Source organism: Bos javanicus, chromosome Y (genome assembly GCF_032452875.1).
Source record: "Bos javanicus breed banteng chromosome Y, ARS-OSU_banteng_1.0, whole genome shotgun sequence".
In the NCBI taxonomy this organism is placed as follows: Eukaryota; Metazoa; Chordata; class Mammalia; order Artiodactyla; family Bovidae; genus Bos; species Bos javanicus.
Window position 1 is genome coordinate 4,555,069 of NC_083898.1, and position 24,292 is coordinate 4,579,360.

Below are 24,292 nucleotides of genomic sequence, written 5' to 3' on the forward strand. Positions count from 1 at the left end.
GCCCCAGAGAGACATTATCTATAAAATTGTAAGCAGGCTTCTTTGCTAACTAAAACTTCTTGGGGGTCTGGACGATCAACATCTGCCTGAGAAGGTGCGCCGGTTTTACATCCAGATAACCGAGTGGCGGGGAGGCGATAAGTCGCAGCATTGGCGCTCGCCTGGGAAGAGCAAATTGGCGCTCGGACCTGGGAAGAGCACAAAACCCAGGCCCAACTGAGTCTGCGCCTCTGAGGACTACCCGAGTGCCTGAACCTGAACGGCTTGGACCTGGGAGGTGCATGCAGCCCAGGGCCAGCCTCGGATTGTTCCCGGCGGAACAACCTAGAGTCCGAGCAGTGTGGACAGGGAGGCTACACGCGCCGTGAGCGGGGGCAGACCCAGGGTGGCTGAGGCACTGCGAGCCCACGCCAATGTTATTTGTTTGCAGCATCCCTTCCTCCCTCCCCACAGCGCGACTGAACAAGTAAGCCTAAAAAAAAAAAAAAAGTGTCCTCCACCGTGCCCTTTGAGTCAGGGCGGAAACCAGATACTGAAGAGACTAGCAAACAGAAGAAGATATAACAGAGGGAAATGCCTTGGAAGCTACAGGCAATAGATCAAAACCCTGTGGTTACTACGGACTACATAGGAAGGGGCCTATAGATCTTGAGAAATATAAATCTGACCAAGGAACTAGCCAAAAATGAACTGAACCCACAACACCCACACACACAAAAAAAACAAAAAAGTCCTAGATATAGTTTTATTATTTTTACGATCATTCTTTCTTTCTTTCTTTTTTTTAAATTAATTAAAAAAAATTTAAGTCCTCTATTCCTTTAATTTTCACTTTTATAACCTATTACTTTGCAAAAAAAAAAAAAAAAAAGACCCTATTTTTTTCTTCTTCAGCAAACTTCATGTATATATATTTTATAATTTTTTGACCTTTTTTTTTTTGTTTGTTTTTGTTTTTTTCTTCTTTTCTTTAACATTGTATTTTTGAAATTCCAAACTCTACGCTAGATTTTTAATTTTCGCTTTCTGGTATATGTTACCAATTTTGTACCTATAGTTTTTTTTTAATATAATTTCTGTGACTTTTTTTTTCTTTTTTTTTCTTTTTTTTCTTCTTCTCTGTTTTTTTCTCTTCTTCTTTTATAGAACATTGTATATCTGAAATTCCAAACTTTACTCTAGATTTTTAATTTATGCTTTTTGGTATTTGATATCAATTTTGTACCTGTATTTTCTTTATAATTTTTGTGACATTGTTCGTATTTGTTTGTTTGTTTTCTCTCTTTATTTTTCTTCTTCTTTTTTTTTTTTTAACATTGTATTTTTGAAATTCCAAACTCTACTCTAGATTTTTAATTTTTGCTTTCTGGTATTAGTTATCAATTTTGAACCTGTACTTTCTTTATAATTTTCGCGACCTTGTTTGTTTTTGTTTGTTCGTTTTTTCTCTCTTTCTTTTCCTTCTTCTTTTCTTCAACATCGTATTTTTGAAATTCCAAACTCTACTCTAGATTTTTAATTTTCGCTTCCTGGTATTAGTTATCAATTTTGTACCTGTACTTTCTTTATAATTTTCGTGACCTTGTTTGTTTTTGTTTGTTCGTTCTTTCTCTCTTTCTTTTCCTTCTTCTTTTCTTTAACATCGTATTTTTGAAATTCCAAACTCTACTCTAGATTTTTAATTTTTGCTTTTATGTATTTGTTACCAATTTTGTACCTTTAAGGATCCAATCTTCAGGACCCATTTTTCACTAGGGAGTGAGATTACTGGCTTGACTGCTCTCTCTCCCTTTGGACCCTCCTTTTTCTCCACCAGGTCGCCTGTCTCCTCCCTAACCCCTCTCTACTCTACCCAACTCTGTGAATTTCTGTGTGTTCCAGACGGTGGAGAACACTTAGGGTACTGATTACTGGCTGGATCTGTCTCCCTCCTTTTCATTCCCCCTTTTATCCTTCTGGCCACCTCTGTTACCTTCCTCCTTCTCTTCTCTGTATAACCCCGTGAACATCTCTGAGTGGTCCAGTTGTGGAGTGCACATAAGGAAGTGACTACTGGCTAGCCCACTCTCTCCACTATTGATTCACCTCATCTCATTTGGGTCACCTCTAACTCCCTCCTCCCTCTTCTCTTCTCCATGTAACCCTGTGAACCTCTCTGAGTGACCTTCACTGTAGAGAAACTTATCATCTTTAATGTAGACGTTTTATTAATGGTGCTGTATAGAAGGAGAAGTTTTGAAACTACTGTAAAAATAAGACTGATAATCGGAAGCAGGAGACTTAAGTCCAAACCCTGACTCCAGGGAACTCCTGACTCCAAGGAACATTAATTGACAGGAGCTCATCAAATGCCTCCATACCGACACTGAAACCAAGCACCACACAAGGGCCAATAAGTTCCAGGGCAAGACATACCAAGCAAATTCTCCAGCAACAAAGGAACACAGCCCTGAGCTTCAAGATACAGGCTGCCCAAAGTCACCCCAAAACTATAGACATCTCATAACTCATTACTGGACATTTCATTGCACTCCAGAGAGAAGAAATACAGCTCCACCCACCAGAACACCGACACAAGCTTCCCTAACCAGGAAACCTTGACAAGCCACCTGTACAAACCCACACACAGTGAGGAAACGCCACAATAAAGAGAACTCCACAAACTGCCAGAATACAGAAAGGACACCCCAAACTTAGCAATTTAAACAAGATGAAGAGACAGAGGAATACTCAGCAGATAAAGGAACAGGATAAATGCCCACCAAACCAAACAAAAGAGGAAGAGATAGGGAATCTACCTGATAAAGAATTCCTAATAATGATAGTGAAATTGATCCAAAATCTTGAAACTAAAATGGAATCACAGATAAATAGCCTGGAGACAAGGATTGAGAAGATGCAAGAAAGGTTTAACAAGGACCTAGAAGAAATAAAAAAGAGTCAATATATAATGAATAATGCAATAAGTGAAATTAAAAACACTCTGGAGGCAACAAATAGTAGAATAACAGAGGCAGAAGACAGGATTAGTGTATTAGAAGACAGAATGGTAGAAATAAATGAATCAGAGAGGATAAAAGAAAAACGAATTAAAAGAAATGAGGACAATCTCAGAGACCTCCAGGACAATATTAAACGCTACAACATTCGAATCATAGGGGTTCCAGAAGAAGAAGACAAAAAGAAAGACCATGAGAAAATACTTGAGGAGATAATAGTGGAAAACTTCCCTAAAATGGGGAAGGAAATAATCACCCAAGTCCAAGAAACCCAGAGAGTACCAAACAGGATAAACCCAAGGAGAAACACCCCAAGACACATATTAATAAAATTAACAAAGATCAAACACAAAGAACAAATATTAAAAGCAGCAAGGGAAAAACAACAAATAACACACAAGGGAATTCCCATAAGGATAACAGTTGATCTTTCAATAGAAACTCTTCAAGCCAGGAGAGAATGGCAAGACATACTTAAAATGATGAAAGAAAATAACCTACAGCCCAGATTATTGTACCCAGCAAGGATCTCATTCAAGTATGAAGGAGAAATCAAAAGCTTTTCAGACAAGCAAAAGCTGAGAGAATTCTGCACCACCAAACCAGCTCTCCAACAAATACTAAAGGATATTCTCTAGACAGGAAACACAAAAACGGTGTATAAACTCGAACCCAAAACAATAAAGTAAATGGCAACGGGAACATACTTATCAGTAATTACCTTAAACATAAATGGGTTGAATGCCCCAACCAAAAGACAAAGACTGGCTGAATGGATACAAAAACAAGACCCCTACATATGTTGTCTACAAGAGACCCACCTCAAAACAGGGGACACATACAGACTGAAAGTGAAGGGCTGGAAAAAGATTTTCCATGCAAATAGGGACCAAAAGAAAGCAGGAGTAGCAATACTCATGTCAGATAAAATAGACTTTAAAACAAAGGCTGTGAAAAGACACAAAAAAGGTCACTACATAATGATCAAAGGATCAATCCAAGAAGAAGATATAACAATTATAAATATATATGCACCCAACACGGGAGCACCACAGTACGTAAGACAAATGCTAACAAGTATGAAAGGAGAAATTAACAATAACACAATAATAGTGGGAGACTTTAATACCGCACTTACACCTATGGATAGATCAACTAAACAGAAAATTAACAAGGAAACACAAACTTTAAAGGATACAATAGACCAGTTAGACCTAATTGATATCTATAGGTCATTTCATCCCAAAACAATGAATTTCACCTTTTTCTCAAGCGCACATGGAACCTTCTCCAGGATAGATCACATCCTGGGCCATAAAGCTAGCCTTGGTAAATTCAAAAAAATAGAAATCATTCCAAGCATTTTTTCTGACCACAATGCAGTAAGATTAGATCTCAATTACAGGAGAAAAACTATTAAAAATTCCAACATATGGAGGCTGAACAACACGCTGCTGAATAACCAACAAATCACAGAAGAAATCAAAAAAGAAATCAAAATTTGCATAGAAACGAATGAAAATGAAAACACAACAACCCAAAACCTGTGGGACACGGTAAAAGCAGTCCTAAGGGGAAAGTTCATAGCAATACAGGCACACCTCAAGAAACAAGAAAAAAGTCAAATAAATAACCTAACTCTACACCTAAAGCAACTAGAAAAGGAAGAAATGAAGAACCCCAGGGTTAGTAGAAGGAAAGAAATCTTAAAAATTAGAGCAGAAATAAATGCAAAAGAAACAAAAGAGACCATAGCAAAAATCAACAAAACCAAAAGCTGGTTCTTTGAAAGGATAAATAAAATTGACAAACCATTAGCCAGACTCATCAAGAAACAAAGGGAGAAAAATCAAATCAACAAAATTAGAAATGAAAATGGAGAGATCACAACAGACAACACAGAAATACAAAGGATCATAAGAGACTACTATCAACAATTATATGCCAATAAAATGGACAACGTGGAAGTAATGGACAAATTCTTAGAAAAGTACAACTTTCCAAAACTGGACCAGGAAGAAATAGAAAATCTTAACAGACCCATCACAAGCATGGAAATTGAAACTGTAATCAAAAATCTTCCAGCAAACAAAAGCCCAGGTCCAGACGGCTTCACAGCTGAATTCTACCAAAAATTTAGAGAAGAGCTAACACCTATCCTGCTCAAACTCTTCCAGAAAATTGCAGAGGAAGGTAAACTTCCAAACTCATTCTATGAGGCCACCATCACCCTAATACCAAAACCTGACAAAGATCCCACAAAAAAAGAAAACTACAGGCCAATATCACTGATGAACATAGATGCAAAAATCCTTAACAAAATTCTAGCAATCAGAATCCAACAACACATTAAAAAGATCATACACCATGATCAAGTGGGCTTTATCCCAGGGATGCAAGGATTCTTCAATATCCGTAAATCAATTAATGTAATACACCACATTAACAAATTGAAAAATAAAAACCATATGATTATCTCAATAGATGCAGAGAAAGCCTTTGACAAAATTCAATACCCATTTATGATAAAAACTCTCCAGAAAGCAGGAATAGAAGGAACATACCTCAACATAATAAAAGCTATATATGACAAACCCACAGCAAACATTATCCTCAATGGTGAAAAATTGAAAGCATTTCCTCTAAAGTCAGGAACAAGACAAGGGTGCCCACTTTCACCATTACTATTCAACATAGTTTTGGAAGTTTTGGCCACAGCAGTCAGAGCAGAAAAAGAAATAAAAGGAATCCAAATTGGAAAAGAAGAAGTAAAACTCTCACTATTTGCAGATGACATGATCCTCTACATAGAAAACCCTAAAGAGTCCACCAGAAAATTACTAGAAATAATCAATGACTACAGTAAAGTTGCAGGATATAAAATCAACACACAGAAATCCCTTGCATTCCTATACACTAATAATGAGAAAACAGAAAGAGAAATTAAGGAAACAATTCCATTCACCATTGCAACGGAAAGAATAAAATACTTAGGAATATATCTACCTAAAGAAACTAAAGACCTATATATAGAAAACTATAAAACACTGGTGAAAGAAATCAAAGAGGACACTAATAGATGGAGAAATATACCATGTTCATGGATTGGAAGAATCAATATAGTGAAAATGAGTATACTACCCAAAGCAATTTATAGATTCAACGCAATCCCTATCAAGCTACCAACAGTATTCTTCACAGAGCTAGAACAAATAATTTCACAATTTGTATGGAAATACAAAAAACCTCGAATAGCCAAAGCAATCTTGAGAAAGAAGAATGGAACTGGAGGAATCAACCTACCTGACTTCAGGCTCTACTACAAAGCCACAGTTATCAAGACAGTATGGTACTGGCACAAAGACAGAAATATAGATCAATGGAACAAAATAGAAAGCCCAGAGATAAATCCACGCCCATATGGACACCTTATCTTCGACAAAGGAGGCAAGAATATACAATGGATTAAAGACAATCTCTTTAACAAGTGGTGCTGGGAAATCTGGTCAACCACTTGTAAAAGAATGAAACTGGACCACTTTCTAACACCATACACAAAAATAAACTCAAAATGGATTAAAGATCTAAACATAAGACCAGAAACTATAAAACTCCTAGAGGAGAACATAGGCAAAACACTCTCCGACATACATCACAGCAGGATCCTCTATGACCCACCTCCCAGAATATTGGAAATAAAAGCAAAAATAAACAAATGGGACCTAATTAAACTTAAAAGCTTCTGCACATCAAAGGAAACTATTAGCAAGGTGAAAAGACAGCCTTCAGAATGGGAGAAAATAATAGCAAATGAAGCAACCGACAAACAACTAATCTCAAAAATATACAAGCAACTCCTATAGCTCAACTCCAGAAAAATAAACGACCCAATCAAAAAATGGGCCAAAGAACTAAATAGACATTTCTCCAAAAAAGACATACAGATGGCTAACAAACACATGAAAAGATGCTCAACATCACTCATTATCAGAGAAATGCAAATCAAAACCACCATGAGGTACCATTTCACACCAGTCAGAATGGCTGCGATCCAAAAGTCTACAAATAATCAATGCTGGAGAGGGTGTGGAGAAAAGGGAACCCTCTTACACTGTTGGTGGGAATGCAAACTAGTACAGCCACTATGGAGAACAGTGTGGAGATTCCTTAAAAAACTGGAAATAGAACTGCCTTATGATCCAGCAACCCCACTGCTGGGCATACACACTGAGGAAACCAGAAGGGAAAGAGACACGTGTACCCCAATGTTCATCGCAGCACTGTTTATAATAGCCAAGACATGGAAGCAACCTAGATGTCCATCAGCAGATGAATGTATAAGAAAGCTGTGGTACATATACACAATGGAGTATTACTCAGCCATTAAAAAGAATACATTTGAATCAGTTCTAATGAGGTGGATGAACCTGGAGCCTATTATACAGAGTGAAGTAAGCCAGAAGGAAAAACATAAATACAGTATACTAACGCATATATATGGAATTTAGAAAGATGGTAACAATAATCCGGTGTACGAGACAGCAAAAGAGACACTGATGTATAGAACAGTCTTATGGACTCTGTGGGAGAGGGAGAGGGTGGGAAGATTTGGGAGAATGGCAATGAAACATGTAAAATATCACGTAGGAAACGAGTTGCCAGTCCAGGTTCGATGCATGATGCTGGATGCTTGGGGCTGGTGCACTGGGACGGCCCAGAGGGATGGTATGGGGAGGGAGGAGGGAGGAGGGTTCGGGATGGGGAACACATGTATACCTGTGGCGGATTCATTTTTATATTTGGCAAAACTAATACAATTATGTAAAGTTTAAAAATAAAATAAAATTAGAGAAAAAAAAATGATATTTTCACACTCTGCCCATGATCCACTTGACTTTGTTCAGAGGGAACTGATTTTGAAAGCAACAGCCATCCTAATAATAATCACTAAATCCAAATTGATTATGCAAATCGCTTTGTTTCTGAAACTGCCCATTCACTGAAGCTTGTCTGAGAATGCCCAGAATTGTTTCAGGGATTAACTGGCAGACAGGGGCCTGGAAGCCCACCCCAGGTCATGATGATCAGAGTCCATGCAAATGCTTCCACCCAACGTGTCGATTTTGACAGACTTTTGGCTCACCCATCACTCCACAGAGTGTCCTCTCAGGGCCCGACTCACCCTTCTGACCCTCCTTGCTGGACTCTGAATTCTAGAAACATTGGGAAGTCTTTGGAGAACTTCTAATCTTATTGTCATTTAAAAAAGGAAAAGAAAACATTATTTGCAAGTAAGTGAGGAAAGAGAGACTACAACAACAGTTACTCACCTTTATTCTGTGCTTAGCATGTGACATGTGTCAGTCCTGTGTCAAGTAGTTATTTAATTCTCATGCCAATTTGATGCGGTAGGTGCTATTATTGTCTGCATTTTACAGATGAGGCTTAGAGAGGTTAAGTGACTTATTTAACATCACAACCAAGCAAGTGGTGAGCTGGGGATTTCAATCCGGATGGTCTGACTTTGATCGCTGCTGCTTAAACTCTAAAGTGAAATAACATCTTCACATGGGAGCTATCTGCCTCCCATGAAAGCAAGTGGCACGTTTTGTCAGTAGCTGCTGCTTCTCTTTTTTTGATGAATTTCACCCAGCTGCTTGCCTCTCCCTTTAATTTAGACTCATCCTAACCCATTTCCCTGTCCGCCCACTCAGTCACACACAGCCAGCGCTGTACTATGTACTCACTTTAAGTGTGTCTGTCTACACACCTGGCTCACATGGATCTGCTCTCTGCTCCCCTTGCTCACCTCCTATGTTTTTATTTGGAGCATCAGTGTTTGTGTCTTTGTGTGTGTGTCTCTTTTTAGACTTAGATCATGTTGAGAGCAGCCATGATGCTTCCTTTATACGTGGAGCTCATACCTGCTAAGCACCTACTTGGTGCCAGGTGCAGTGCTGGTCATGGGGCATGTGGAGGTGAGTCTAAAACAGTGATGCTCTCAAAGGGAGGCCACCAGGGATTTGTTATGATGCAGCCTAAGAAGTGTGATGGTGCAGCCTGGGGCAGGTGCAGGGGCTGTCTCCTGGATACCCAGCACACTGGTCAGGTGGCCTCCCTGTTTAATACCCTGCAGGGGTTCAATGTTGTTCTGGGAATGGGAACAGAACTTCTCCCTGTGCCCTTGGAAGCCCTGCAGTCTGCCCCCATTCACTCCTAGCTTCATTCCTGAAAACTCTTCCCTCTGTCTCTGGGCCCAGACATGGGGTACTTTCAAGTTTATCTGGTGATAGTGCTCAGAGAGTGTGCACAGGCTGTTTTCACAGGCTGTTTCCACCGTCTGGAAGGGGCTTTTGCCATCTTTCTTCATCTTTTAAATACCAGCTCAAGTGTGTTTTCTCTGTCCTCGCTCACTGGGAGAAACCTCTACTGTAGTTTCTCTAAGAATCTTGAACCTTTGTAGTGCTTATCACAGATGCGATTTTAAATTGCCGGAATGTTTGATCAGTGTTGGTCTCCCCCATTGTGGCAGGGGACTGTGAACTCTGTCTGTTTTGGCTTGCCACAGTGCCCCACACAGTTTCTAGCACTTGGTGGTGGTTGTGTTAGTCGCTCAGTTGTGTCCAACTCTTTGTGACCCCACAAACTGTAGCCCACAAGGCTCCTCTGTCCATGGAATTCTCTAGGCAACAGTACTGGAGTGGGTTGCCATTTCCTTCTCCAGGGAATCTTCCCAACCCAGGGATCGAACCTGGGTCTCCTGCATTGTAGGCAGATTCTTCACTGTCTGAGCCACCAGGGAAGACCTCTGGTGTGAATATTTATTGAGCCCATGGTAGATGCTCATTAAATATTTGTGGAATGAATGGATGAGCATCAAAGGATTTATGAGGCCTCATCTGGTTGTTTATAATGGCATCTGTGTGTTTTCCCATATCCGTGTGACTGTGGGGAGGACAGCTGGGCACTGTGGAGATACCATCACACATGGCATTAGAAACCTGGGTGTGTGTGCTGGTTCTGCTCACTCCTTGAGCCTTGGTGACCTCATCTGTGAAATGGGGATGGGTTATTTTGAAGGCTGTCATAGAACCTTCATGTAAAGCATTAAGCACAGGGGGCCACGTTGATAGGCAGCCACTGAATTTTATTACTGTCATTTTATTATAACACATATGAAAATGTGAAATGCTGTATAGTCACATAAATACCAGCTCTTGTTTCAGTGGAGAACTCTGTGTTTGAAGCTAGCAAAGTAGTGTGTGAGATCTGTGTTTGAGCATTGCTGAATGAGAGTCTAGGTGAAGTGGTTGTTCCCGAATCCCTGTCTATTTCCAGAAGGAGCTGAGCTACACTGAGAGCTCTGTGGTGAATCTCCTTGGACCCAGAGTGTGCTGTTGACCCCTGTAGATTCCTTATAGCTCGGTGTTGTCACTGCTGGCTATTGTCCACTACAAAGCCTGGCTGTAGCGGAGCCAGCATGTGAGGATAGGTGTGTCTTCTGTTTTGTATCTGCTATGTCCCCAGACCCAGGGTGCAGCCTATAGGCCCTCGGCCATATCTGTGAGTGAATGACTGCCCATGCATCTGAGCACCTAGTATGGCCACTAGCATGTTTTAAGTGCTTAGCAAATGCTTTTTGCATGAGTGGCATAAACACAACGTGCAGCATAACCATTTTGGATAAAATCACAACCGTGCCTCTAAAGGAAACAGAGGGAGAAGACGTGATCAGGCATCTGTGAGGAATGGATTGCTCCACCTGCATACTGGGGCTGAAGGCAAGACAGAAAGATTCTTGGGTTACCATGTCAGGAGAATGTGTTTCCATGTAGGTGCCAGAGATAGATCTTTTAGCTCAAGGGCCAGGTGGTTCAGTGGAAAGGGCTCTGCACTTGCCATGGGTGACCCATCTCTGGTTCTCACTAGGGTGACCTAGAAGTAGTTGTTTAACTTCTGTACACCTTAGTTTTATCATCTGTAAAATGGGAATAATAATAATGCTTGCCCTGCTTGTCCATGGAGTTATTGTAGTTATTATCTCCCCTCATTGAAGAGGGAGGTGGGGAGAGAGAGAGGGAAATAGATTAATGTGAAAAGGCTTTAAAAAGTCATAAAGAGTTACAGATATCAAATGTGTCTGAAACTAAGCACAAAAAGTAGTTAATTGTGGGTTGTTCTCCCAGGGCTTTTGCATATTTCCAATAACATCTTTATCAAAGACACAGAGATGTAGTTCACATAGGTGATCCATTCAACTTTCTATTAAGTAAGGAGAGCAGTGTGAGGTAACAAGACTATGGTAGCAGTTAGCCAGGGAGCTGAGGTTTTCTGACCCCAGCAGGCTGTCTTACAGAAAGAAGTATCTAGAACAAGAAGTGATTAACATGTCTTCCTGTCATCTGTCAGGTGTTTTCAGAATTCAGCCATTCATTGGCAGGTGTCAGATCCGAAACCATCTGCAAGCAAACTGTTGAACACGGGTCCCAGGCAGAAATTTGGTGGTGTGGGAGTTAGGGCAGTCTGCTATAAGCAGCAATTTGGGATCCAGTCAGGAAGGCATGGGGGAGTTGCTAGGTTTGGGGACTGGGACAAAGCCTGGCATATCTGATTGAAATGTGAAATGTCTGGACTGGGCCAGTTCATGCAGCCCAGGAGTGGGAGACTGAGATGAAAGTGAAAGTGTTAGTTGCTCAATTGTGTCCAACTCTTTGTGATCCCATGGACTGAGGCCTGTGGGGATCCCACGTCCATGGAATTCTCCAGGCAAGAATACTGGAGTGGGTAGGCAATAGTATTTATTTTCTCCAAAAAGAGCTTTGATTCTTGCCAACAGATGTGCAAGTATTTTGTTGAGACCTCAAGAGTTCTGGGCCAGGCAGTGTGGAGATGATGAGTTTGGTTTGAGGGATTTGGGGACCCCAGAAGCCCCTCAGCTATGACTTCCCCAGCTAAGCCCATCCTGCCTGCTGGACTCCTGTGGACAGTGGGTCTTGAGATGGTCTGATTGACTTTGTTTTGGCCACTCTAGATCCTCAGCAGGCTGTGGCCCTGATTCCAGCCTGGTGGCTCCACCATGGACAAAACAAAGTGACAGGCCCTTACTGAGCCCCTCCTATGCTCCAAGCACTTTTCCAGGTGCCTTCATGTGCACACCAGAGCAGGCAAGGTGCAGTAGAAAGAGCTTGGACTTCCAAGCCCTAGGGGCCCCGGTCTGGCTCACAGCCCTGCTGGGCAACCTTGTTGGGGGTCACTTGACTTGGGGCCTCCCTTCCCTGGTGTATATCATGGAAATTTGATATCAGATGATCAGCATTGTTTTGAAGACTAAATAAAATAAAAGCATAGGATCTAGTGCCCAGGCGGTGTTTGGCAGACGCCACAGGGTGGAGTATGCATTGGGGATATGACATACTTCTCTTTTGGTGTGAGGTGCAGGCAGGAAGTTGCAGAACTGGCCTTTAAGAATTGCTTTGGATTCTGGCTCCTGAGGATAGGGTCTTCTGTAGGTTTTAGTTTTATTCCCCTGGGTTACTTACTCCTGCACACATACAGAGCCAGGTGCTTCTGGTTTGGGAAATCAGAGAGGTGGGTATAACTAGAAGAAGGTCCTGTTCTGGTCTGACTCTGTATTCAGATGATTCTAGAAGCCCCTCCCTTATGTTAGGAAGCTTCAAGGTTGCTGGGGTCGGTGGCTTCATTGTCTAAAGAACAGTGTGGCCCCTGGGAAGGAGAGGAATGAGACTCTGATCCCTCTCTCTGGGGCTTGAAATTGTTAGGACATGTCTGAGAGGTGGCGTAACTTTGAAAAGGGTATGCTGCAGGAAAGGGCAAAAAGAGCTCTGAGGTGAACTTTACTTAGTGTGGGGGCCCAGGGCATGGGGGTGTTGAGGGCAGGCAACTTGGAGATGGGAACTGATGCTGAAATTTCCCTCCTTCTCTAAGATACCCGGGTGAGGCCCTGGGGGTGGTAACTGCAGATACAATATAAACTGAAGTTGCTCAGTGTTGAGAACTGTCACCCTCAGTTTTCTTCTTGGCTCTGGCCAACCTGCCTCAGGGTTGACCCCTCAGGGCCCTGGTTTTAGTGCAGATCACAAGCTTCTGTGGCCAATATGGCAGCTGAATGAAACTGAGACTGGCAGCTGGACCTGGCTCAAGGTTTGGGGTCAGGGTGACCTCAAGGGGTGCAGATGAAGAAGACGCATCAACCTGTCAGCATAAACCACCTGTAGGGCCGGGGTGCACTGAGCAAGGTGCTCCCAGAATGCCTGAGCTGCCCTGTCCCTCTCATCTTTGAACATTCAAAGAAATGTTACCTTATTTCTACCCCAGTCTGGTATAGTGTGAAGTGCAGTTTGGTTTCTTATTTTGTTTTGATAATGACCTTATTTAGCCGATATTTCAACAATTAAATAAGAATTACAGATTGTGTGTAGTGCTAGAGTCTGTTATTTCTTCCAAATGCATCACCTAATAACAACCTGGTAAGAGGAATTCTCCATTAGCCCCATTTATCGATGGGGAAATAGAGGCTCAGAGTGATGAGCTCAGGGTGAGATGGTAAGCAGAGACTTATTAAGTCTGCCAGGCTCTAAGCCCAGTGTCATTTGCATACTCACAGCTGCCGGCCTAGGCAGATGGGCTATGTGGTTCTGTACTATACTCTGGGTTCACGGGGATCAAGTCATAGGCGTTCCTGAAGGCCCTTTAAGAGAGCTGTGTCTACAGATGCTGTTGGCTTCATGGATGATAAAGTGCTTCCACTACATCCTCTTAAGTGCCTTAGGAAGGAGTGCCAGAGGTGGCCATCCACAGTAGCGAGACAGATGTTCAGAGAGACTGGAGGTTTGGACTAGAATCCATATGCAGGCCAGTGTCAGCTGGTCATGGGGGAGAGGTGACCTTGTGTTGGACATTGAGCTCCATCTAAGAACAAGAATGATGCACCTGTGGCTGTGGGCATCTGAACATGACTCGAATATATGTGACAGTGTGGGCAACTCACATGTGAAAAAGTTACTCTAGTGGAGCACCTGACTCTGGAGCAGGACTCCTTCACCCTCACTTACCAACTGTGTTAATTTTGGTCAAGCCACTCCCCTTCCTGTGCTCCAGTGTTCTCATCTGTACAATGGGTGATAATAATAGTACCTATTTCAAAGAATAGTTATAAAAACTAAATTTGCTGAAGACATCATAAGGGCCATGAAGTTGTTGTCAAGTAAAACAAAACATTTGAGGCTGATTTCAATACACTCTTAGGGAGTGACAAGTAGAGGCTATAGGATCATGAAGGGAAGTGTGATGAATTCTCACTGGGTACAGCCTGGGAGGGCTTCTCAGCCTGGGAGGTGACTTTTGAGCTGGGCTTGCAGAGGTAGAGATGTGAGAAGAACCCTGTAGGAGGAGGGAACTACCCTAGCCAAGGTAGGGAGGTGGGACTTTGAGGGGTTAATGCTGAGCCATTCAGGTGTGGCAGGCACATAGGTGACTAGCTATAAAAGACATTGTGGAGAGAGTCAAGATCTGGAAAAACAACCATCTTTGGGCTTGCAGTGTCTGAAACTGCTGTTGCTGCTAAGTCGCTTCAGTCATGTCTGACTCCTAGCGACCCCATGGACTGCAGCCTACCAGACTCCTCCATCCATGGGATTTTCCAGGCAAGAGTACTGGAGTGCGTTGCCATTGCCTTCTCTGAGTGTCTTAAAGGATAGTTTAAAATCAGTCAGTGCTTATCAAGGGCCTCCTGCAAGGTCCTGGTTTCTGGTACTTGCTGTCAGCACAGAGGCTTTCTGTGGCTGAAACTGAAGGACACACCCCCACGTCTCCCGGGAGCTGGAAAAGGTCACCTCCAGGGACATAGCAAAGATTAGGGTGCAGGGGAAAGAAGGCAGATCAGGCAGATTTAGTTATTCTTGGCTTTGTTACTTGCTGAGACGTGTCTTTGAGCAAGCCCCTATCCCACTGAACCTGTTCTTCCTTCTGTACAATTGGGATGTGGGTCCCTGCCTGATGGACTGGCTGGAAGTCAAGGATGAAAGGAAGTACCCTCTGAGAATGTTGAATGGGAGTAGGACCCAGCCATATTTGACACCGATTAGATTCAGGAGCAAGTCTGCCATGAGCCCATTCTAATTTTAACAACCGAAAAATGACTCAGGGTCTAAAGAGGGCCCCAGAGTGATTTCAGAGCTTACTCCAAGTTGGGTCTGTAGGTGGACATAATAGATGAAATCAGCTTTATGTCTCTCTTAATGGCTTTCTTGATGAAGGGAAGCAGAGAGTAGCAGGGAGGGATCCATGCCAAAATAACTGTGGGAACCTCGGCAGCCAGAAGCCAGGTTGGTAGGCCTGGCCCTGTGGTATGAGGGCAGAAGGCTGGTGCTATCATCCCCAAGGCTGACTGTCAGCCTGATGGGTAGCCGGTCTGGCTGCAGAGCTTTCCCTTTTTGACATGCGGTGAGCCACAGACTGCACTGGTCCTTGAGACCTGTCTTTGTTTGGATATTGAATGTAGGGCAAGGATTAGCACCCTGCCCCACCCCTAGCAGGACAGGCTCTGGGATTGGAGACAGAAGGTCTCCTTGGTGGCAGGGGCTGGCTGTCATTTTGAGTCTAGTGACTGAGCAGATTGTCTTGAGAGGATGGGTTCTTGGGTTGCTCAGTTGCTCAGTCGTGTCTGACTCTTCAAGAATCCATGGACTGTCACCCATCAGGCTCCTCTGCTCGTGGAATTTTCCAGGCAAGAATACTGGAGTGGGTTGTTGTTCCCTGCTCCCCAGGATCTTCCCAACCCAAGGATCGAACCCGTGTCTCTTACATTTCCAGCATTGGCAGGTGGATTCTTTACCACTAGGGCCACCTGGGATTCCGAATGGCTTGATCTGTCAGGTTCCAGCCTTTTTCCTGCCTGCCACAGAACACTTGTTCACTGAGCAGCAACAGGCCATTCCTAAAACCTATTTGGATAGAAGAGATTCTGAACAGAGCAATAGAGTGGTTTTCTCAAAACCACTGATAAAAAAGTTGATGTATAAAGACTCAACTGGATTTTTACCCAAATGATTCCCTTTGGATGTTTGGAGAAAGAAAGTTGTAATGCCTTAAGGGGAACTGAAGGGAGGAGGAGGGTTGTGTTCAGAATATAAGTATGGCTCTTGCAAGTCTAGACCTCATGGTCTTTCATGGGAGCTGGACTCTCTGAGCTTTGGTTTCTTTATCTGTTAAGTAGGTAGGGTACCCTTTTCAATTATCCTCCCAGGGTGATATTTTTCTTTCTCTTTTTTTTTCTCTTAAATCAGATTATGGCACTGGAGAGCCCTTGAGAAAAGTCAAGATAGGACTATCTGGGATTGTTAAGCATTTCTGTGAGAGAGCCCTACAGTGGCATTTGCCTGGATGCACGAAGGAAATCATGAAAGCTACAGAAAAAGGAGTATTGTGAAAATAATAGGAACTTTAGGTTTAAGGAAGAAATAGGGCAGTGGATGTAAAGACTGAGCTATCTATTCTTTTTTTTAAGTCAGAATTTATTTTTTAGTGCAGAAAATGGGCAATTGGGTTTGAGATGCAAACAATGAACACATTAAGTTCATGGCATCCACTGCCATCACATCATGGCAAATAGATAGCACAACAGTGCAAACAGTAGCTGACTTTATTATTCTGCACTCCAAAATCACTGCAAATTGTGACTGCAACCATGAAATTAAAAGACAATTACTCCTTGGAAGGAAAGTTACAACCAACCTAAACAGCATATTAAAAAGCTGAGACAGTACTTTGCCTACAAGGTTCATCTGATCAAGGCTATGTTTTTTCCCAGTAGTCAGGTATGGATGTGAAGTTTGGACTATAAAGAAAGCTTAGTGCCAAAGAATTGATGCTTTTGTACTGTGCTGTTGGAAAAAATTTTTGAGAGTCTCTTGGACTGAAGGGAGATCCATCCAATCTATTCTAAAGGAGATCAGTCCTGGGTGTTCATTGTAAGGACTGATGTTGAAACTGAAACTCCAATACTTTGGCCACCTCATGCAAAGAGTTGACTCACTCGGAAAGACACTGATCCTGGGAGGGATTGGGGGCAGGAGGAGAAGGGGACGACAGAGGATGAGATTGCTGGGTGGTATCACCAAATTGATGGACATGAGTTTGAGTGAACTTCAGGAGTTGGTGATGGATAGGGAGGCCTAGTGTTCTTTGATTCATGGGGTCACAGAGTCGGACATGACTGAGCGACTGAACTGAACTGAATTGAAAGAAACAAAAGACTTATATATAGAAAACTATAAAACACTGATGAACAAAATCAAAGAGGACACAAATAGGTGGAGAAATATACCATGTTAATGGATTGGAAGAATCAATATACTGAAAATGAGTATATTAACCAAAGCAATCAATGGATTCACACAATCCCTATCAAGCTACCAATGCTATTTTTAAGAGAATTGGAAAAATAATTTCACAATTTGTATGGAAATACAAAAATCCATAAATAGCCAAATAAATCTTGAGAAAGAAGAATAGAACTGGAGGAATCAACCCTGCTAACTTCAGACTATACCACAAAGCTACAGTCATCAAGACATTATGCTACTGGCTAAGAAAAATATAGATCAATGGAACAAAATAGAAAGCCCAGAGATAAATCCATGCAATTTTGGACACCTTCTCGTTGACAAAGGAGGCAAGGATATACAGTCGAGGAAAGATGATCTCTTTAAGAAGTGGTGCTGTGAAAACTGGTCAACAATTTGCACAAGGATGAAACATGAAAACTTTTCAACACCATACTCAAAAACAAACTCAAAATGGATTAAAGACCTAAATTTAAGATCAGAAAATGCAAAACTTCTAGAGGAAAACATAGGCAAAACACACTCTGACATAAATCACAGCAGGATTATCTATGACCCACCTCCCAGAGTAATGGAAATAAAAGAAAAATAAATAAAAGGGACCTAATTAAACTTAAAAGCTTTTGCACATCAAAGAAAACTATAAGCAAGGTGCAAAGACAGCTCTCAGAATGGGAGAAAATAATAGGAAATGAAGCAACTGACAAAGAACTAATCTCAAAAATATACAAGCAACTCCTGCAGCTCAATTCCAGAAAAATAAATGACCCAATCAATAAATGGGCTAAAGATTTAAATGGACATTTCTGCAAAGAAGACATAAATTGCTACCAAACATATTAAAAGATGCTCAATATCACTCATTACCAGAGAAATGCAAATTAAACCACAGTGAGGTACCATCTCACACCAGTTAGAATAACTGCTATCAAAAAGTCAACAAATAATAAATGCTGGAGATGGTACAGAGAAAAGGGAGCACTCTTACACTGTTGGGGTGAATGCAAACTAGTACACCCACTCTGGAGAACGGTGTGGAGATTCCTTAAACAACTGGAAATAGACCTGTCATATTGACCCAGCAATCCCACCGCTAAGCATACACAGTGAGGAAACCAAAATTGAAAGAGATTCGTGTTCCCCAATGTTCACTGCAGCACTGTTTACAATAGCTAAGACATGGAACCAACCTAGATGTCCATCAACAGATGAATGGATAAGAAATCATGGTACATATACATGGAATGTTACACAGCTATTAAAAACAATGCATTTGAATATGGTCTAATGAGGTGGATGAAACCAGAGCCTATTATACAGAGTGAAGTATGTCAGAAACAAAAACACCAATACAGTATAATAACACATATATATGGAATTAAGAAAGATAGTAATGAGGACCATATGTGTGAGACAGCAAAAGAGATGCAGATGTAAAGGACAGACTTTTGGATTCTGAGGGAGAAGGCCATGGTGGGATGATTTGAGAGGATAACATTGAAACACATATATTACCATATATGAAATAGATCACCAGTCCAGGTTTGATGCATGAGACAGGGTGCTCAGGGCCAGTGCACTGGGACAATGTCTGTGGGTGGGATAGGGAGGGTGGTGGGAGGGGGGTTCAGGATGGGGGACACATGTGCACCCATGGCTGATTCATGTGAATGAATGTCAATAACCCTCTACAATATTGTAAAGTAATTAGCCTCCACTTAAAATAAATAAATTAATTAAAATTTTTAAAAATAGTATTTAATGGTAGACCAGAGAGGAACCCTTCTGACTGGTAGGCTTTACCAGGAAGAAGGGATGGAGAGAAGGGCCATGGTAATCACAAACTTAATGAGCAGCAGGAGACCATACACTTGCAGAACCAGGGGAGTCTTGATTCTGACAAAGGTGCTTAATCCACCCTGCCTTCATCAGGATCACCTAGGACTCTTATGCTGTAACTACAGTTGACTTGAGTGAAATTTGGACACATGAATTCCCCAAGCCACCCACCCAACTCAGACTGTCACCGTGTACCTTCATGATCTGATTTCATACTCTGCACACATCATGAAGGAGCCTAGCTTCCTGGTTGGGAAAGAAAAATGTCCTAGACTCTACAGGCTGTGACATCAGGGTCCACCTCCTGATCTCCTCAAAACCTGTGTTCCTGTCAGGCACTTCTTATGCCAGGGCCTTCCTCCCAGGGTTAGTACTGCTGGGAATCAATCCACAGGTCTTCAGAAATGAGCTGCTGGCAACATGAGGAAGGTCAGTGCATGCCTCATGAGGATCAAACCCTCCCATGTGTAGCCAAGACCTGCAACATCCATCTCCAATTCTTGGGTAGGGCCAGAGTGATACCAACCTCTACAATCCTAATCGATCCTGGGCAGTTGTGGTTTGACAACCTGTTAAGGAAGAGAAGGCTGCTGGTGTCCTGAGTGAGGTTGGGAGTTCCTCACCCATAATCCCAGAAGCAGTGGACTGGAGAGGAACGATGTGCCCTATACACTGAGAGAGGACAAGGGGACAGGGAAGGATCACACAGGAGGAACATCCACTCCCTCCATCACCCACCCACAGTGACTGGGAGCTGCATCATACCAGTGATGTCATAGTAGTACTCCTTCACAATGACTGTATTCCAGAAGTAAGGGTTGTCACAAAAGGAAAATATCAGCTTGCAGTTGGACCAGGGATGGCCTACTTCCTACACCTGCCAGGAACAGGAGGAGGGGAAAGGTGCAAGTTTCTGGCGTCCTCAGTCTGCATGCCAGGCAGGCATCAACACCTTCTGCTTCTCTTCTCCAAACACTCACACTGCACATGCACAAATAATATGATACTCCCCCTCCCCTACCTTCCCTTTCCAGTTCTCCCATCCACCTGTCCTCATAATTCCTCACTCACCTCCAAATCAGTCCTGTACATAAGTAAGTCTTTTCTTGGTTACTTGTCATGAGACATATCTAGGGGTGGTTCACACTCTGCTTTAGATCAATAAGCCAGTACAAGTACAAGAACAAGTACACTGGAACAGACATCTTCAAGGGACGTGAGCATTCCTGCTTGACAGACCTCCGCACTGACATCCTAAACCCCTGCCATACCATCACACCTGCTCATAGCTCTGGGTCTCCCGTGGTCCTATAGGTCCCCTCTCTACATCCTCTAAGGTAAGCTCTGTTTCTCACACTTCTGATCTCTGTCTGATTGTGTGCACTGTGTAGTGGCAGATCACTGCTTAAAGTGTCAGGATCTGCAGTCCCTGTGGCATGTCTTGTATCCAGGCAAGTGTGTCTTGTGTGTTGGTGTGTGTGCGTGTGTGTGTGTATGTGTGTGTGTGTGATTAGCAAGAGATCCCTGGGACTCTGACCTGCTCCCCGTCTTCACCATAGGGTATACAAATATGTCTGGAGTGGTCTGGCCCTGCTGCTACTACTGCTGCTAAGTCACTTCAGTCATGTCCGACTCTGTGTGACTCCATAGATGGCAGCCCACCAGGGTCCTCCATCCCTGGGATTCTCCAGGCAAGAATACTGGAGTGGGTTACCATTTCCTTCTCCAATGGATGAAAGTGAAAGTGAAGTCGCTCAGTTGTGTCTGACTCCTAGGGACCCCAGGGACTGCAGCCTACCAGGCTCCTCCATACATGGAATTTTCCCGGCAAGAGTACTGGAGTGGGTTGCCATTGCCTTCTCCCTAACTGGGGACATAAAGAGTGGCCCCTTCTGGCTACAGTTTACCTGAGTAGACAATGTCCTGCTTTTACACTGCACTAGTCTGAACAACTACAGGACCTCTGGCTGACCTAGATAGGTTTTGGGACTCCCAATGTCTCTGCTGCTTTCTCAGATAATACACAATTACAGTAAATAAAAAGTCTTTGAGAATGCTGTTCTGACATACTGTCTTGGTCACACATATTTCCAGCCCCAAGGTACAACTTCTGTTCAGACACAGGCCAAAAGGAGTCACCCAGAGTCATGGCTCAGACACACACAAGTGGAGTCAGGCCCAGGCTTTGCTGGCACTGTACCTTTGGGAGCTTGCCACTACTCCCAGCCCTCACTTCCCTCAGACCCACTCAGCTTGCCTGTGCCCTCACACACACCCCTCTTCCTGCTCCTGCTCATTCTCTCATCCTGGACAAATGACCCTAAGAAGTGGTAGTACAGATACAACTTTGCCCCAGAAGCCAGGAATGCCCTGGATGATAGTGCTTCTTGGAGACAAGTGACACTTTCTCTTCTAACGATTCTTCTGCCCGAGCCAAAAGTAGGCCCTGTGGTAATTTTCACTCCCACAGCTCAGCTCTACCTTCAGGATAGCCAATGCCTCCAGTGTCCGAAGTGGGGCAATGGGGGCCAATCACTCAGGCTTCTGGGCCTTGGGTGTCCCTGGTACTGCTTCTCTGGGTTCTCCTCCCGCTCTTGTGAGGACACCTGATTCTGCTCCTCCTCCACTGACACCAGCTCCACCACCTCTACTGCCAACACCTCCACCTCCTCAATATCTTCAACCAGCAGTTGGAGGTCTTGCCAGAACCCCTCCACCTCTCCTTCCTGCAGAGCTGTGCTTTCCTCCACTGCCTACATCCTGAAAAGGGTAAACTTCTCGCTTGGTCCCCTCCCCCTCCCCCTCCCCCACTGTCTGTAACATCCCTGATGGCTCCACCTTACCGGCAGGTCTCAGGGCCCCAGCGGCCTGAAATCGAGTTTCACAAATAAGAAGATTCAGGTTTCCAGGAGTGCTCCAGCCTTCCTCTGGTCTCCCTTTCCTTGTGGCCCTGGCCATGGCCCAGGGTTTGAAGGAGGTGGACCTGAAAGCACAGCAGCTGGATGGTACAGGCTTCAGTCACTCTCCACCAATTGGTTACTTACCTACAGTCTACCAGAAGGGAAGGTGAGACATGCATGCGTATCCTTGTGTCATCACCTAGGTGTAGTATGTTGGTGGCAGTGGCCTGACTTCTACATGCTGACCTTCAGAACACATCAAGAACCAATCAAATGGAGTCTAAAGGCATTTCCTCAGGGGCACTCTGGCAGCAGTGAACGAGCTACCAATCTCTAATCAATACAAAGCATGCCCTCCATGGAAGCGATTTTCATGTGCAACTGTTCCAAAGTGCAAATAGGGAAGGCAGGTGTTTCAGTAGCTGAATAACCGGTGGTTGTTATGAAATATAGAGATTTCCATATTTCTTATGGGAAAATCTTCATTCTGATCTCCAAATGTGAAATATAGAGAAGCCCTACTTCCATGAAAGAAGATTAGGACCAAGATTTTGATACAGGAAATACAGATAATTCCATATTTCATGGTGGATTTAGTTGTCTTGATATATGTTTTAGAAGTACCAAGAAGTCTATATTTCTTGAAGAAAGAGGGGTGGCCAGATTTTCATTTGTAAAACAGAGATGATTGCAATATCATAATGATTCTCTGTATCTTAAGAAAACCAATACCAAGGTTTTCATATGTGAAATATAGAGAATTACATATTTCATCTAAGAAAATGACTACCCAGATTTTCATATATGATATATAGAGAATTCCACATTTTGGGTAAGAAAAATAGCATCCAGATTCTTATAAAGTGAAATACCAAAAAATTCAATGTATCATGGACTAAAATCAGCATCAAGATTTTCATATGTAACATATACAGAGTTTGGTAATTAAATGACTAAAATAGTCACAATGATATTTTCAGATGTGAAATATACACAATCCCATATTTTATGTAGTAATATCACTGCACATATTTTGATATCTGAAATATACAGAATCCCAGATTTCATGTGGGGACAGTTTTTAATATGTGATGTACATAAATTTCCATCGTTCATGTAGGAATTGTCAGCAGAGAATTTTGTATGTGATAAAGAGAGTATGTTAATTCTAATGTATATAATGTGCTTCCAGATTTCAAATGTGAAATATAGAGAATTCTATATTTCATGTGGGCATTTTCATATATGAAATGTAAAGAACGCTTTCCATGTTTTTTTTTTTTTTCAGTAATACCTGGGGCATGATTTCATGTATGAAATACATGAAAAATTTCATAGTTCATGCCAGATAATCAGTTCATACAGTTCTATGAGACATGGAGACTTTCATAATTTCATTAGGAAAATCTATTTCCAAATTTCTATGTGAATTATAGAAAATTATATATTTATATAAGAAAAATTTAATACAGATTTTTGATATTGAAACATTCAGAATTTCATGTAGAAAAGTATGTGCTTTGAATTTTATATACAAAATTTAGATGATTCCAAAGTGCACATGAGAATATCTGCACCCATATTTTCATGAATGAATTACAGATATTCCATATTTCATGTGAGAAATATTTTGCTCATATTCTCAAATGAGAAATAGGAATGCTTCCATATTTCTTGCAGGGAAAATTACATCCAAATTTTCATATGTGAAATATACAGATTTCCATATTCATGTATGAAATCCAAACCCTAGAAATCCAACTGTTACTACACCAATGTCCACGTTGTCATGTAGAAACATTGGCACCCAGACTTTCATGTGTGAAAAATAGTTTACTCCGTATTTCATGTTGGGAAATCTTCACTTGGACTTTTGTAAATGAAATCTCAGATCAGATTAGATTAGATCAGTCGCTCAGTCGATTCTGACTCTTTGTGACCCCATGAATCACAGCATGTCAGGCTTCCGTGTTCATAACCAACTCCCGGAGTTTGCTCAGACTCATGCCCATTGAGTCAGTGATGCCATCCAGCCATCTCATCCTCTGTCGTCCCCTTCTCCTCTTGCCCCCAATCCCTCCCAGCATCATAGTCTTTTCCAGTGAGTCAACTCTTCGCATGAGGTGGCCAAAGTACTGGAGTTTCAGCTTTAGTATCACTCCTTCCAAAGAAATCCCAGGGCTGATCTCCT

General features: G+C 42.4%; 1 pseudogene; it reads right to left on the reverse strand.

Annotated features, from left to right (window-relative positions):
- The window catches only part of LOC133243812 (testis-specific Y-encoded protein 1-like), a 505,577-nt pseudogene extending 483,297 nt beyond the window's left edge, over positions 1-22,280 (reverse strand).
- Between the last annotated feature and the right edge of the window lie 2,012 nt (positions 22,281-24,292).